The 10,980-nt window shown below is 34.8% G+C and overlaps 1 long non-coding RNA gene across 1 annotated transcript in view; it reads left to right on the top strand.

Moving 5' to 3' along the window:
* LOC146995854 (uncharacterized) overlaps positions 1–10,125 on the top strand; it is a 110,650-nt gene extending 100,525 nt beyond the window's left edge. Inside the window, exon 3 of the long non-coding RNA XR_015042843.1 lies at positions 9,695–10,125. This is a non-coding gene — a long non-coding RNA (uncharacterized LOC146995854). The remainder of the gene's footprint in view (positions 1–9,694) is intronic.
* Positions 10,126–10,980: the final 855 nt, after the last annotated feature.

Consider the following 10,980-nt stretch of genomic DNA (forward strand, 5'->3'; position numbering starts at 1 on the left):
AACAAATTATGTCTGCAAAGTTTAGAATTAAAATAAGATTAAATAAATGTAATGAAAATTTGTCTGTGAAAAATGCATCAGATGCAAATTCTTTGAACACATCTGTTTCTGAAATAAATGTATCGTCATCGGCTATGAAATTGCCAAAATTAAATACTCCAAAATATTCAGGAGATGCAAGAAAATGGTTAGAAATTTTTAACAGTTTTCAAGCTGCGATTGATCAGACTAAAGCGTTAACCAAGATTGAAAAATTCGTATACTTGAAATCATTATTGATAGGGCAGGCATATAATGTCGTTGAAGGATTTCAATTAACCGAACACAATTACGATTCGGGCTTAGAACTTTTAAAAGAACGCTTTGGAAAACCAGAGAAAATTATAAAATCACATATGAATAATCTTTTGGATATAGAACCAGTTAAAAATTCTTTTAACTTGAATGCACTAAGAAGATTATACGACGCTTGTGAAATAAACATTCGAAGCTTAAGTAATTTAGGAGTAACTTCAGGTTCGTACGGACACTTGTTAAATCCGATATTACTGAAATTGTTGCCTCATTTTTTCACTATTTACCACATAAAGGGGTATTCAAAGAAACTTCGATCACGAAATTGCGACCGGTATTTGATGCTTCCTGTAAAGACAAAAATTCGCCCTCACTTAATGATTGCCTAGAAAAAGGTCCAAATTTGCTGGAACAAATTATTCCTATAATTTTAAGATTCCGCAAGCATAGAATAGGAGTTATTTCAGACATAAGAAAGGCATTTTTGCAAATGTCAGTGAATAAGAATGATCGAGATTTCTTACGATTTTTATGATGGAAAAACTTTGACAAGAAGGAACTTAGAGTTTTTAGATATAAACGCGTTGTTTTTGGATTGAATTGCAGTCCCTTTTTATTGGCTGCTCACACCTCATTGATCTAAATTCGTCTAAATATCCTGAAACAACGGAAAATTTAAAAGAATCATTCTACGTAGATAATTGCATCACATCTGTTCCTGATGAAAAGACACTTCAGCGATTCATCGAGGAAACTACACAAATATTAGATTCTGCGTCATTCGATCTGAGAGGGTGGGAGCACTCTTCTCTTTTGAAGTCTGAAGACAGTATAGAACCTACTACTGTGTTGGGAATTTTGTGGGATAAGGAAGATGATAGCCTTTTCTGTGAGGTAAAGACTGCTACTTACAAACCAGTGAATCTTACTAGAAGAAATATATTGTCTGCGATACAATCGCGTTTTCGACTCCATGGGTGTTCTCTGCCCAATAGCGCTAGCACCTAAAATAATCATACAAAAGACATGGTTTTTAAAAGATTTAGAGATAAAATTTGGTTTGGATACAAATATACCCGAAGACTTATGAAAAGACTTCTATTCGTGGATTTATGATTTGTCACTTTTATCCAGTATTAGAATTCCAAGGGCTTTAGATATAAATGGAAATGAAAGTCTTATTCTCCATACGTTATGTAACGCAAGTAAACAAGCCTATGGATGTGTGATTTATTTAAGAAAGGAAACAAGTGAAAATGTATCGGTATATTTTCTTCTAGCTAAAAGTAGAATGAATCCAATAAGAAAAGTGACCATAAATCGTCTATAATTATTACCTTGCTGTATAGGAGTCAGACTCGCAGCTCTTGCTTTACGAACACTCAAATTAGACAATGTTCCTAGGAACTACTGGACAGATTCGAGTACTGCTCTTTTTTGGATCCAAAGAGATGACCATTGGGCGCCATTTGTCCCAAATAGAGTAATAGAGATACGAAAATTTTCACCGGAATCTGAATGGCGTCGCATTCCAGGAAATTCGAATCCAGCAGATATACCGTCACGAAGGTGTTCGATTAAGAGTTTTGTGAAATCTCACTGGTGGAAAAGGCTAGAATGGTTTATGAAGAACGATGAAGAGTGGCCAACTAGTGAAGTGATTACTAACGAAGAAGAAATTATGAAAGAAAAGCGAAAGAACGTTATTTCGACTTTGGCTAATACCACCGCTGACAAATGGTATCTGATTTACTTTTCAAGTTACTTTAAAATTGTGAGAATGATTTCTTGGATTCTAAGATTCATAAATAACTGTAGACATGGAGGAAGAAATTATGACGAAACCCTGAGTGTTGAAGAATTAGACATTGCTGAGAGGTAATTATCGAATCGTTCAACAAGAAATATTCTCTAATGAAGAACAGTTGAAAGGACATTTTACTTTCAGAGATGGAGAAGGGATTAGAAGATTGTATACGAAGATTTTGGGAAGACATGACGATGAAAAATTCCGATGCCCCATTTTACTTCCATCCAAACATGAATTAGTAGAATGATACATGACTACCATTTACAACTTTTACATGCTGTTACTCAAGTTCTTTTGACCAATATTTGCCAAAAAGTTTGGATAATAAGAGGAAGAAAAACAATACAAAGAATCATATCGAAGAGCGTTCGGTGAAGGAGACTCTCGGCAAAAGCTCTTGATACAGTGCCTTGTCCTCTCCCAGAAGATCGAGTCAGAGATGCGTATGCATTTGAGGTGACAGGTGTTGATATAGCAGGACCACTTTATTTAAAAGAAAATAGAAAAGCTTGGATCTTGCTTTTTTACCTGTGGAGTTTATCGTGCGGTTCATTTAAAATTATCTGAAAGTTTATCGACTAATGGGTTCTTCCTCGGATTTCGAAGATTCATAGCACGAAGAGGACGGCCTAGAGTAGTATACAGCGACAATGGCACACATTTTGTAGGAGCAAGGAATTTACCCCGAGCTGTTGAATGGAATCAAATTATCAGACGTTCCTCGACAATGAAAATTCAATGGAAGTTAAATCCACCAACCGCAGCATGGTGGGGCGGCTGGTGGGAGAGACCGGTTCAGATGATCGAGAAATTAGTGAGAAGAGTCCTGGAAAAAGCATTATTTTCATATGAAGAAATGCTAACTATCCTATGTAATGCAGAAGCAAATATTAACTCCAGACCATTAACATACGAGTCAGAAGATTTCACCGATTTATGTGCACTCACTCCATCTATGTTTATTCAGGATGTGCGAACTGAAGGTGTTTCGGATCTGGACAGTTTGGATAAAATCAGCTTATCGAAAAGATGGCGATACCACCAAAAATTGCGTGTAGAATTTCGTAAAAGATTTAGAGATGAATATCTTGGACTGTTAGTACATCGACCAACGACCGTACCTTCGCCTACTAGCGCTATCTATTGATGAAACGAGAACTAAAGCATAATTTCCTTAAAGGCTGAATGCAAAGATGGATTGGAATTAGGGTCATCAACTAGAACAGAAAGGTTTTTTTTTTTCATTATTATTATGTGAAACGCCTCTAGAAAATCTAATTCACCACCGGAAGATGTTTTCGGAAAATAATTTTGGCTGCAGAAAAATTGAAAGTGTAATTTTCGAACAACAATGCTGGGCAACAGAGAACTTCTGTGTTTCCTTTTTTCTAACATAGGCCTCATGTTTCTAAACGCGAAATTTTAAGACACTTTTAGTTTGACCAATGTTAATTAAACCACACTGGTAAGGAATTCTGTAAACGCAGCAGGAATTCATATTTGGAATGGGAACTTGAGTATGGAACTTGGAATTTTGATAGGAAAATAAACGATCCGAAAGTTAAATTTCTGTAAAATACGGGCAATTTTTTAGCTAACGGATGGAAAGAAAGGAATGCCAACAGAATTCTTATAATTTCCTAAAACAAGAGTGTGCCTTTTGGTGTGTTGAGATGATAATTTTTTAAGTGCTTGATTGATAATGTTGCGTCAAAAGCCCTTGTCAATAACTGCTGTTTTTAAACAATTTAGTTCTTAATCAAGAGCCAGTCTGGAGGAGCAAACTTGAAGTGCACGGAAAACATAGGAATAAAATGAAGCTAACTTTTGTTTAGTCAGATGACATGATTTGAAGTGTAGTGGAAGGCAAATCGATAAAGTTTTACGGTAAACCGTCTTACTGAAGTTGGATGTGTTACGTGTGACCAAAATATCGAGGAACGACAGAGAATTGTATGCCTCAAGTTCAAAAGTGAACTGAATAGCAGGATCAATAGAATTCATTGTTGAAAGAACTTTATTTAAATCATCTTTATTACCGTCAAATAGGGTAAAAGTATCGTCTACGTAGCGGAACCATACCTTAAAAGTTTAAAGTTTGAACTAATTTTGATTCATAATAATGCATGTAGATATCAGTCAGTATGGGACTGAGGGGGCTTCCCATAGCTAATCCCCCAGTTTGGGTGTAATACTTATTTTGGAAAGTAAAATGCGTTTTTTTCAAACAGCGTTGAATGAGGAAAATTAGCTCAGCAATTTCGATGCAAGAGAAATTAAATTCACGATGTCTGGTTTCTAGACATCTTAATGCACCCTCCATCAGCTTTTTCAATAAGAGCCAAAGATTTTGGCATCGAAGGTTTTGAGGTTTGTGAGAAACTAGACCGTTATACTGAAGTTGACATCAAGATTTTTTAACTAAAAAGGAAAGTTATTAACTTGGCGCTGATAATCATCATGAAACTTTCAGAGGTGTTCAGCATGTGAACAAAATAACATAAAATGGAGCACTTTTCGTCTATTTTTCTGTTTACGCGATTCATTACTCCTGAAAGTTTCATATCAGTTGCCGTCGAAAAGTCCGATAGCATTCCTTGTAATTCTATACCTAATATAAATCAAAGCATTTAATACTTTTCTGAGATTATTGAAACAAATGTCAACAGTAAGAGATTCCCTTATTTCTTGCCCCTCTCCCCACTTCCAAGGAATATAGTGTAAATAAAATAACGTCTGTATCATTGAACTCACATATGAGCCTTCAAGTATGTTTTTTTTATGATGGATTTTGTTCAAAATTAATAACATATAAATCTGTGAAAGGTAGTACAATTCAATAATATGCAGTCTTCTTCCAAGAAATCATCAAAGTTCTATGATGTAATTAATTATTTTTACAAATAAGCGAGCAAATCTTTTCAATTCCTTAAAATCTTTAGCTGCTCAAAGTAACCAATTCTGTTCCAAAGTTTGCACTTTTAAGAACGTTTCTGAAGTCAAAAAGAGGGCATAAGAGGAAAAAAGTGATGTTCTTTTGATAGGAAATTCTACCATATTACGTAGACTGCTGCGATGGAACAAAGTGAACACACACAAATACACATAAAAAGTGAAAAATTCCGATGGTTCGCTTACGTAAGCGCCAGGTGGGCTGCGGAATTATGACGCATTCTTTTCAATTCATTGAAGGAGGTAGAGGGGAATATCACCCCTTGCCCCATTGTGAAATACTCCACAGTTAACGGAACATTCAACCGAGAAAAAGCTGTAATGCAACAATGAAGACGGACTGCTGAATTCCCCTTTCATTTCTCAGATCGAGCCCCCCCCCCTAAATCTTAGAGCATTCAGATCGTTAGAGTTTTTTCTCCTCCGCCATATTAGTTATGCTGCTCAGAATCGTAAATTTCAAACACGCATTTTTTTTTTTTTTTTTTTTTTTTTTTTTTTTTTTTTTTAAGAGCGGGAGTGCATCACAGTACGAAAAAAAAATTATTTCATCAAGAAATTTATTTTTCGTTGTGCTAGGAATGTTGAACTACTAGGAGACTGATTTCATTGTTATGTAGGTCACTCCCAATGTTTCCGTATGTGGTAAAGAAACAATAAAATTGTGTGAAAACTTGTATCTTTTCCCTTCCTTCCATTTAGACATAAATTATCTTTATTTATATCGGCCTATGAAAGACATGCAGTATACACAAGGTGAATAAGATTAAGTTTACCTTCTTTAGCACCTTCTGTTAGTGTAACTGTTGAATGAAAAATCATAAAATGTGGTACACACATGGTTCATATCACAAGAATGAGGTTTATGAAATTAAAAAATCTGATGTGTACACAACATAACTTCCTTGTACGGAATATTAAATTATACGGATTTATTTCTTGAATTTCATTTAAACATTGAAATAAATCTCCTTCGTCGATAACGCATAAACTACAATAGAATAAATGCACTCTTTAAAATTTACTGTATTTGTTTACCATAGTGACACTCTGGCGCTAATTTCACTTAACTGCGCTACATTTAATTTATTTTATAACTAATCCTAATCCTAATAGTCTCTGGTATGCTAGTACACAATCACATTAGGATTTTAACCAGTTCGTTTGCATATGTCTTATACCAGTGTTTCTCAACCGCCGGTCCGCAAGAAATATTTGTCGGTTTGTGAAATATCCAGCTATCTGTCCAAAATCCAAAGTGTCATCGGCCGACAACCGATGTTGCAACAGCACCTACATTAAAATAACAAGAGTTTACTAGTTTACAAAATAATATGATCGATGATGAAAAATATAACAAACTGGCAACTATGTACCTAATCCCCTTTCATAAATTGCCGTGTCATACACTTAGTATATCAGTTAGTGTGTCCCTGTCTGCCTTGAGTGTCGCTGATTACTTGAACGCTGAATATCTGTCGTAGTGTTTAAGGCGTCTTAGGTTAGGTTTCGCTTTTTATCCTGCTTACATTCTTCTGCACACTTTTAATAACTGTTTTTAATAAGTTCTCAATTTAATACTGTGCTATTACTACTATTTCTGTAACTTTACGTAGACTAAAAATCAATAACCAGTAATTAATAATTACTAAATTTCGTGCAAAGAAAGGATTCTCCAAAACCAAGTACGTCGTCTGCCCCTTCGAATACAGATGAAGGTGAATATAGTCCACAATCTGCCAAAAAAAGAAAGAGCTTTGTAAGGCACTATATAGCAGACTATTTGAAATATGGTTTTGTCCTTTGGCCACAGTCAGAAGAAAATTGTCCCAAACCTGAATGTGTTGTTTGTAAAGATGTTCTTTCCAACGCAAGCATGAAAACTTCCAAGCTTTCGCGGCATTTACAAACGAAGCACCCACATCTAGATACAAACCTCTGGACTTTTTTCAGAGAAAATGTTTGGAGAGAAAAATTCAAAAGGATGCTTTTAAAAAACGTTTCTCGGTTGATAAATCGCTTTTAAAAGCATCGTATGTAGTTGCTCTGCGTATTACCAAATCTAAGAAACCATACTCGGTTGCTGAAGAACTTGTCAAACCTTGTTTGATAGAGCTGTGTTGTGAAGTGTTGAGCCAAACTGCTGCAGACAAAATGAAAACTCTGCCTCTGTCCAATGATACTATTGGACGAAGAATATGTGAGTTATCATATGACACAGAAAGTCAACTACTGCAAGATATTCGTAAATCGAAATGGTTTGCTGTCCAAATGGATGAGTCAATTGACGTCTCAAATAGTGCCATATTATTATGTTATGTTCGTTATATTCACTATGCAATCAATGGTGTTAGAGAAAAATTGATGTTCTGTATCGAACTACTATCCCAAACACCCAGTGCTGAAATATTTAAGGTAGTTAACAATTACATTGAAAGTAAATCTATTGACTGGAAAATATGCATCGGTTTGTGTACTGATGGCGCTGCTGCTATGACTGAAAGACATACAGGTGTTGCAAAGAGAATAACAGACGTAGCATCAGAAGAATTATTAGTCACTCACTATATTATTCATCGTGAACATTTAGCAGCAAAGAAATTGTGCCCACAATTGAATGACATTCTTCTGGAATCGGTAAAAATTGTAAATTTTAGAAGTAACGCCCTTAATTCAAGATTGTTTACAACTTTATCTGAAGAAATTGGATCCGATCACGTACAATGATTGTTGCACGCCGAAATGCACAGGCTATCCAGAGGAAAAGTCCTTAAGCGGTTGTGTGAGTTGAGAAATGAGGTACAATTCTTTTTATTTCAGAAAGGATCATTATTGAGCTGACATTTTTCAGAACGTAGAATGGGTAGCCTTGCTTTCATATTTATCAGACATATTTTCATTGATAAATGAAATAAATTCAAGTCTTCAAGGTAAAAATAATACCATTTTCAACTTCTACAATAAGATTGATGCTTTCAAGAAGAAACTGAAACTCTATGGTACAAACGTGCGGAAGAAAACACTTTTGATATGTTTGCTTCTTTCTTTGATCACATTAATGCTAAGGGCATGGATCAGAAGAAAGTTAGAAGCGTCATTTTGGAGCATTTAAATGAACTTTCTATGGTTTTTGATCAGTATTATCTTCCAGAAGAAGATGTGCGTTCAGGTAATCTGGATAATCAATCCATTTATTGATTATTATCAACCCCTTTATTGATTATAACAATCTTACTACAATTAAGATACAATAACACGGTATACAAATATTAATTTAGAAGTCGAAGAACAAAAATCAGCGTTATATTTTCAAATTTTCACAGGACTAGTTCAGATGGTTTTGCCGAACCATCATCCTCAGCTGCAAAAGCGCAAATGAACGAGATAGGATATAATGATTAGATAAGATAAGATAAGTAAGCCTGGACGGGAGATAAGCTACTGGCGCCATCTGTTGATGAAACCAGAACTAAAACGTAATTTCTTTAAAGGCTGAAGGCAAAGATGGACTGGAATTAGGGTCGTTAACTATAGCAGAAAGATTTTTTGAATCTGAAATGCCTCTAGGAAATCCAGTTCACCAATGAACGATATTTTTTGAATAATTTTGGCAACAGAAAAATTGAAAGTGTGATTTTCGGACTAACAATGTTGGGCAATAGAACACTTCTGTGTTTTCTTTTTTCCAACATATGCCTCATGTTCCTTGACGAGAAATTTTAAGGCTCCCTTAGTTTGGCCAATGTAAATTAAACCACACTGACAAGGAATCCTGTAAATACCCCAGGAATTCATATCCGTAATGGGGTCCTTGAGTATAGAACTCGGAATTTTTATTGATGGGAGAATAAACGACTCGAAAGTTAAATTTCTGCAAAATACGTGCAATTTTATAGCTAACTGATGGAAAGAAGGGAATGACAACAGAATTTTTATAATCTCCTAAAACAATAGTGTGCCTTTTGGTGTATTGAGATGAGAATTTTTAACTGATTGATTAATAATGTTAGGTGAAAAGCCCCTGTCAGTAGCTATTGCTTTTAAATAACTTAGTTCTTCATCAAGGGATAGCTTGGAGGAGCAAACTTGAAGAGCACGGAAAACATAGGAATAAAATGAAGCTAACTTTTGTTTAGTCGGATGACATGATTTAAAGTGTGGTGGAAGGCAAACCGATGAAGTTTACGTTAAACCGTAGTACTGAAGTTGGATGTGTTACGTATGACCAGAATGTCGAGAAACGGAAGAGAATTCCAAGTCTCAAGTTTAAAGGTTGTTGATCCGAAAATCTGATTTTCAATTTTTCTGTTTCAATGAGAAAAGCGATCAACTTATGTTCATTATTATTCCTCGTTTATAGAGAACGTAGATCGTTTAATTCTGGTTTTACTCACGCTTGAGTTGCAAGAAGTAAAATCAAAGGTCTTCCCTAAGCAGTCCTTTAAACAGAATACTGGGAGCGACGGTAAGTACTTAGCTCGGAGTCTGCAATGATTTTGTCTACCGAGATGCAATGATTTTGTCATTGTAATGCTCTTGATAATTACTGCTTTAAAATTTCTTCTGTGAATAATTATGGATGTTGACATACTAGTTTTTTTTTTTTTTTTTTTTTTTTTTTTTTTTTTTTTTTTTCAGAACAGGAAACATGAAAAATTAGCCATGTTCTCTCCAGAACTGGAACTACGGATCTGCTGCCTGCTGTCTAGATATGCTACCAATTACGTTACGAAAACAACCACTGAGGAAGACTATAATTTCTTATATTCTTCCCCATTTGAAAGGCAACTGGGGAGAGGGAAACGAAATCCAGTCCAGAAAATCTAAGTTGTGACGAATTAGCATCCACCATATTTTAGTTTTTTTCTTGTCCAGGATCGAACCGGTGGCGTACTGTGATTTCAGCAAAAGGGACTAAATACGAAGAAAGATGTAATCCTTTCTAAGACGACTATCCACTATTGCAGAAGAATTTGGTCCTCATTGGATGTGGTTGTCTTAGAAAGGTAGAGTTCTGTACAAATGTTTATTTACGTTCTCAGAAATAAAAAATTTTTTCAGAAGTGTTCGCTTTGTAGAGTTTATTTCCATGATAGGGTTTATTGTATTTTGAATATGAAGACTAAAGTATAATAATGCACAGCATGCTGTGATAAATTTTTAAAAAAACATGAGGGAAAATTAAAGTGAACTTACCAGATTGGTTCAAAAATATTTTAAGCTGCGGATGTCATAAAAAATAAATAATCAATCGAAAATGTTTCTCTCTGTAAAAGAATACAAAACCAGAGAAAACTGACTACAACTATTTTGAATATCGTTAATTATTTTGAAACTGTGTAGAATATTCGCTTGTTAGATGACACGTATAATATTTTATTCATACTCTGTTTGAACATACACATTTTGTTTTCCAAAATAAGTATTACAAGCAAACTGAAGGATTAGCAATGGGAAGCCCTCTTAGTCCCATAGTTGCTGAGATCTACATGCATTATTATGAATCAAAATTATTAGAAACTTTAAACTTAGCGGTATGATACCGCTACGTAGACTATATTTTTACTTCATGTGAGGGTAATAAAAGAGATTTAAATAAATTTCTTTCAACAATAAATTCCATTGAGAAATTCAATTCTCTTCCGTTCCTTGATCATTTGGGTCACATATCCAACTTCAGTACTATTGTTTACCATAAACCTTCTTCGGTTTGCCTTCCAGCACATTTCAAATCATGTCATTCGATTAAACAGAAGTTAGCGTCATTTTATTCCTTTGTTTTCCATGCACATCAGGTTTCCTTCTCCAAACTGGCCCCTGATCAAGAACTAAATTACTTAAAAACAGTTGCTATTGACAGAGGTTGGGTTGATAATATTGAAATTTCATCCAACATTATTAACCAAGTGGTTAAAAATTTCTCA

This window comes from Stegodyphus dumicola, chromosome 8, assembly GCF_044657685.1.
Source record: "Stegodyphus dumicola isolate Sdum_Otavi_A_Nest chromosome 8, ASM4465768v1".
Taxonomy (NCBI): Eukaryota; Metazoa; Arthropoda; class Arachnida; order Araneae; family Eresidae; genus Stegodyphus; species Stegodyphus dumicola.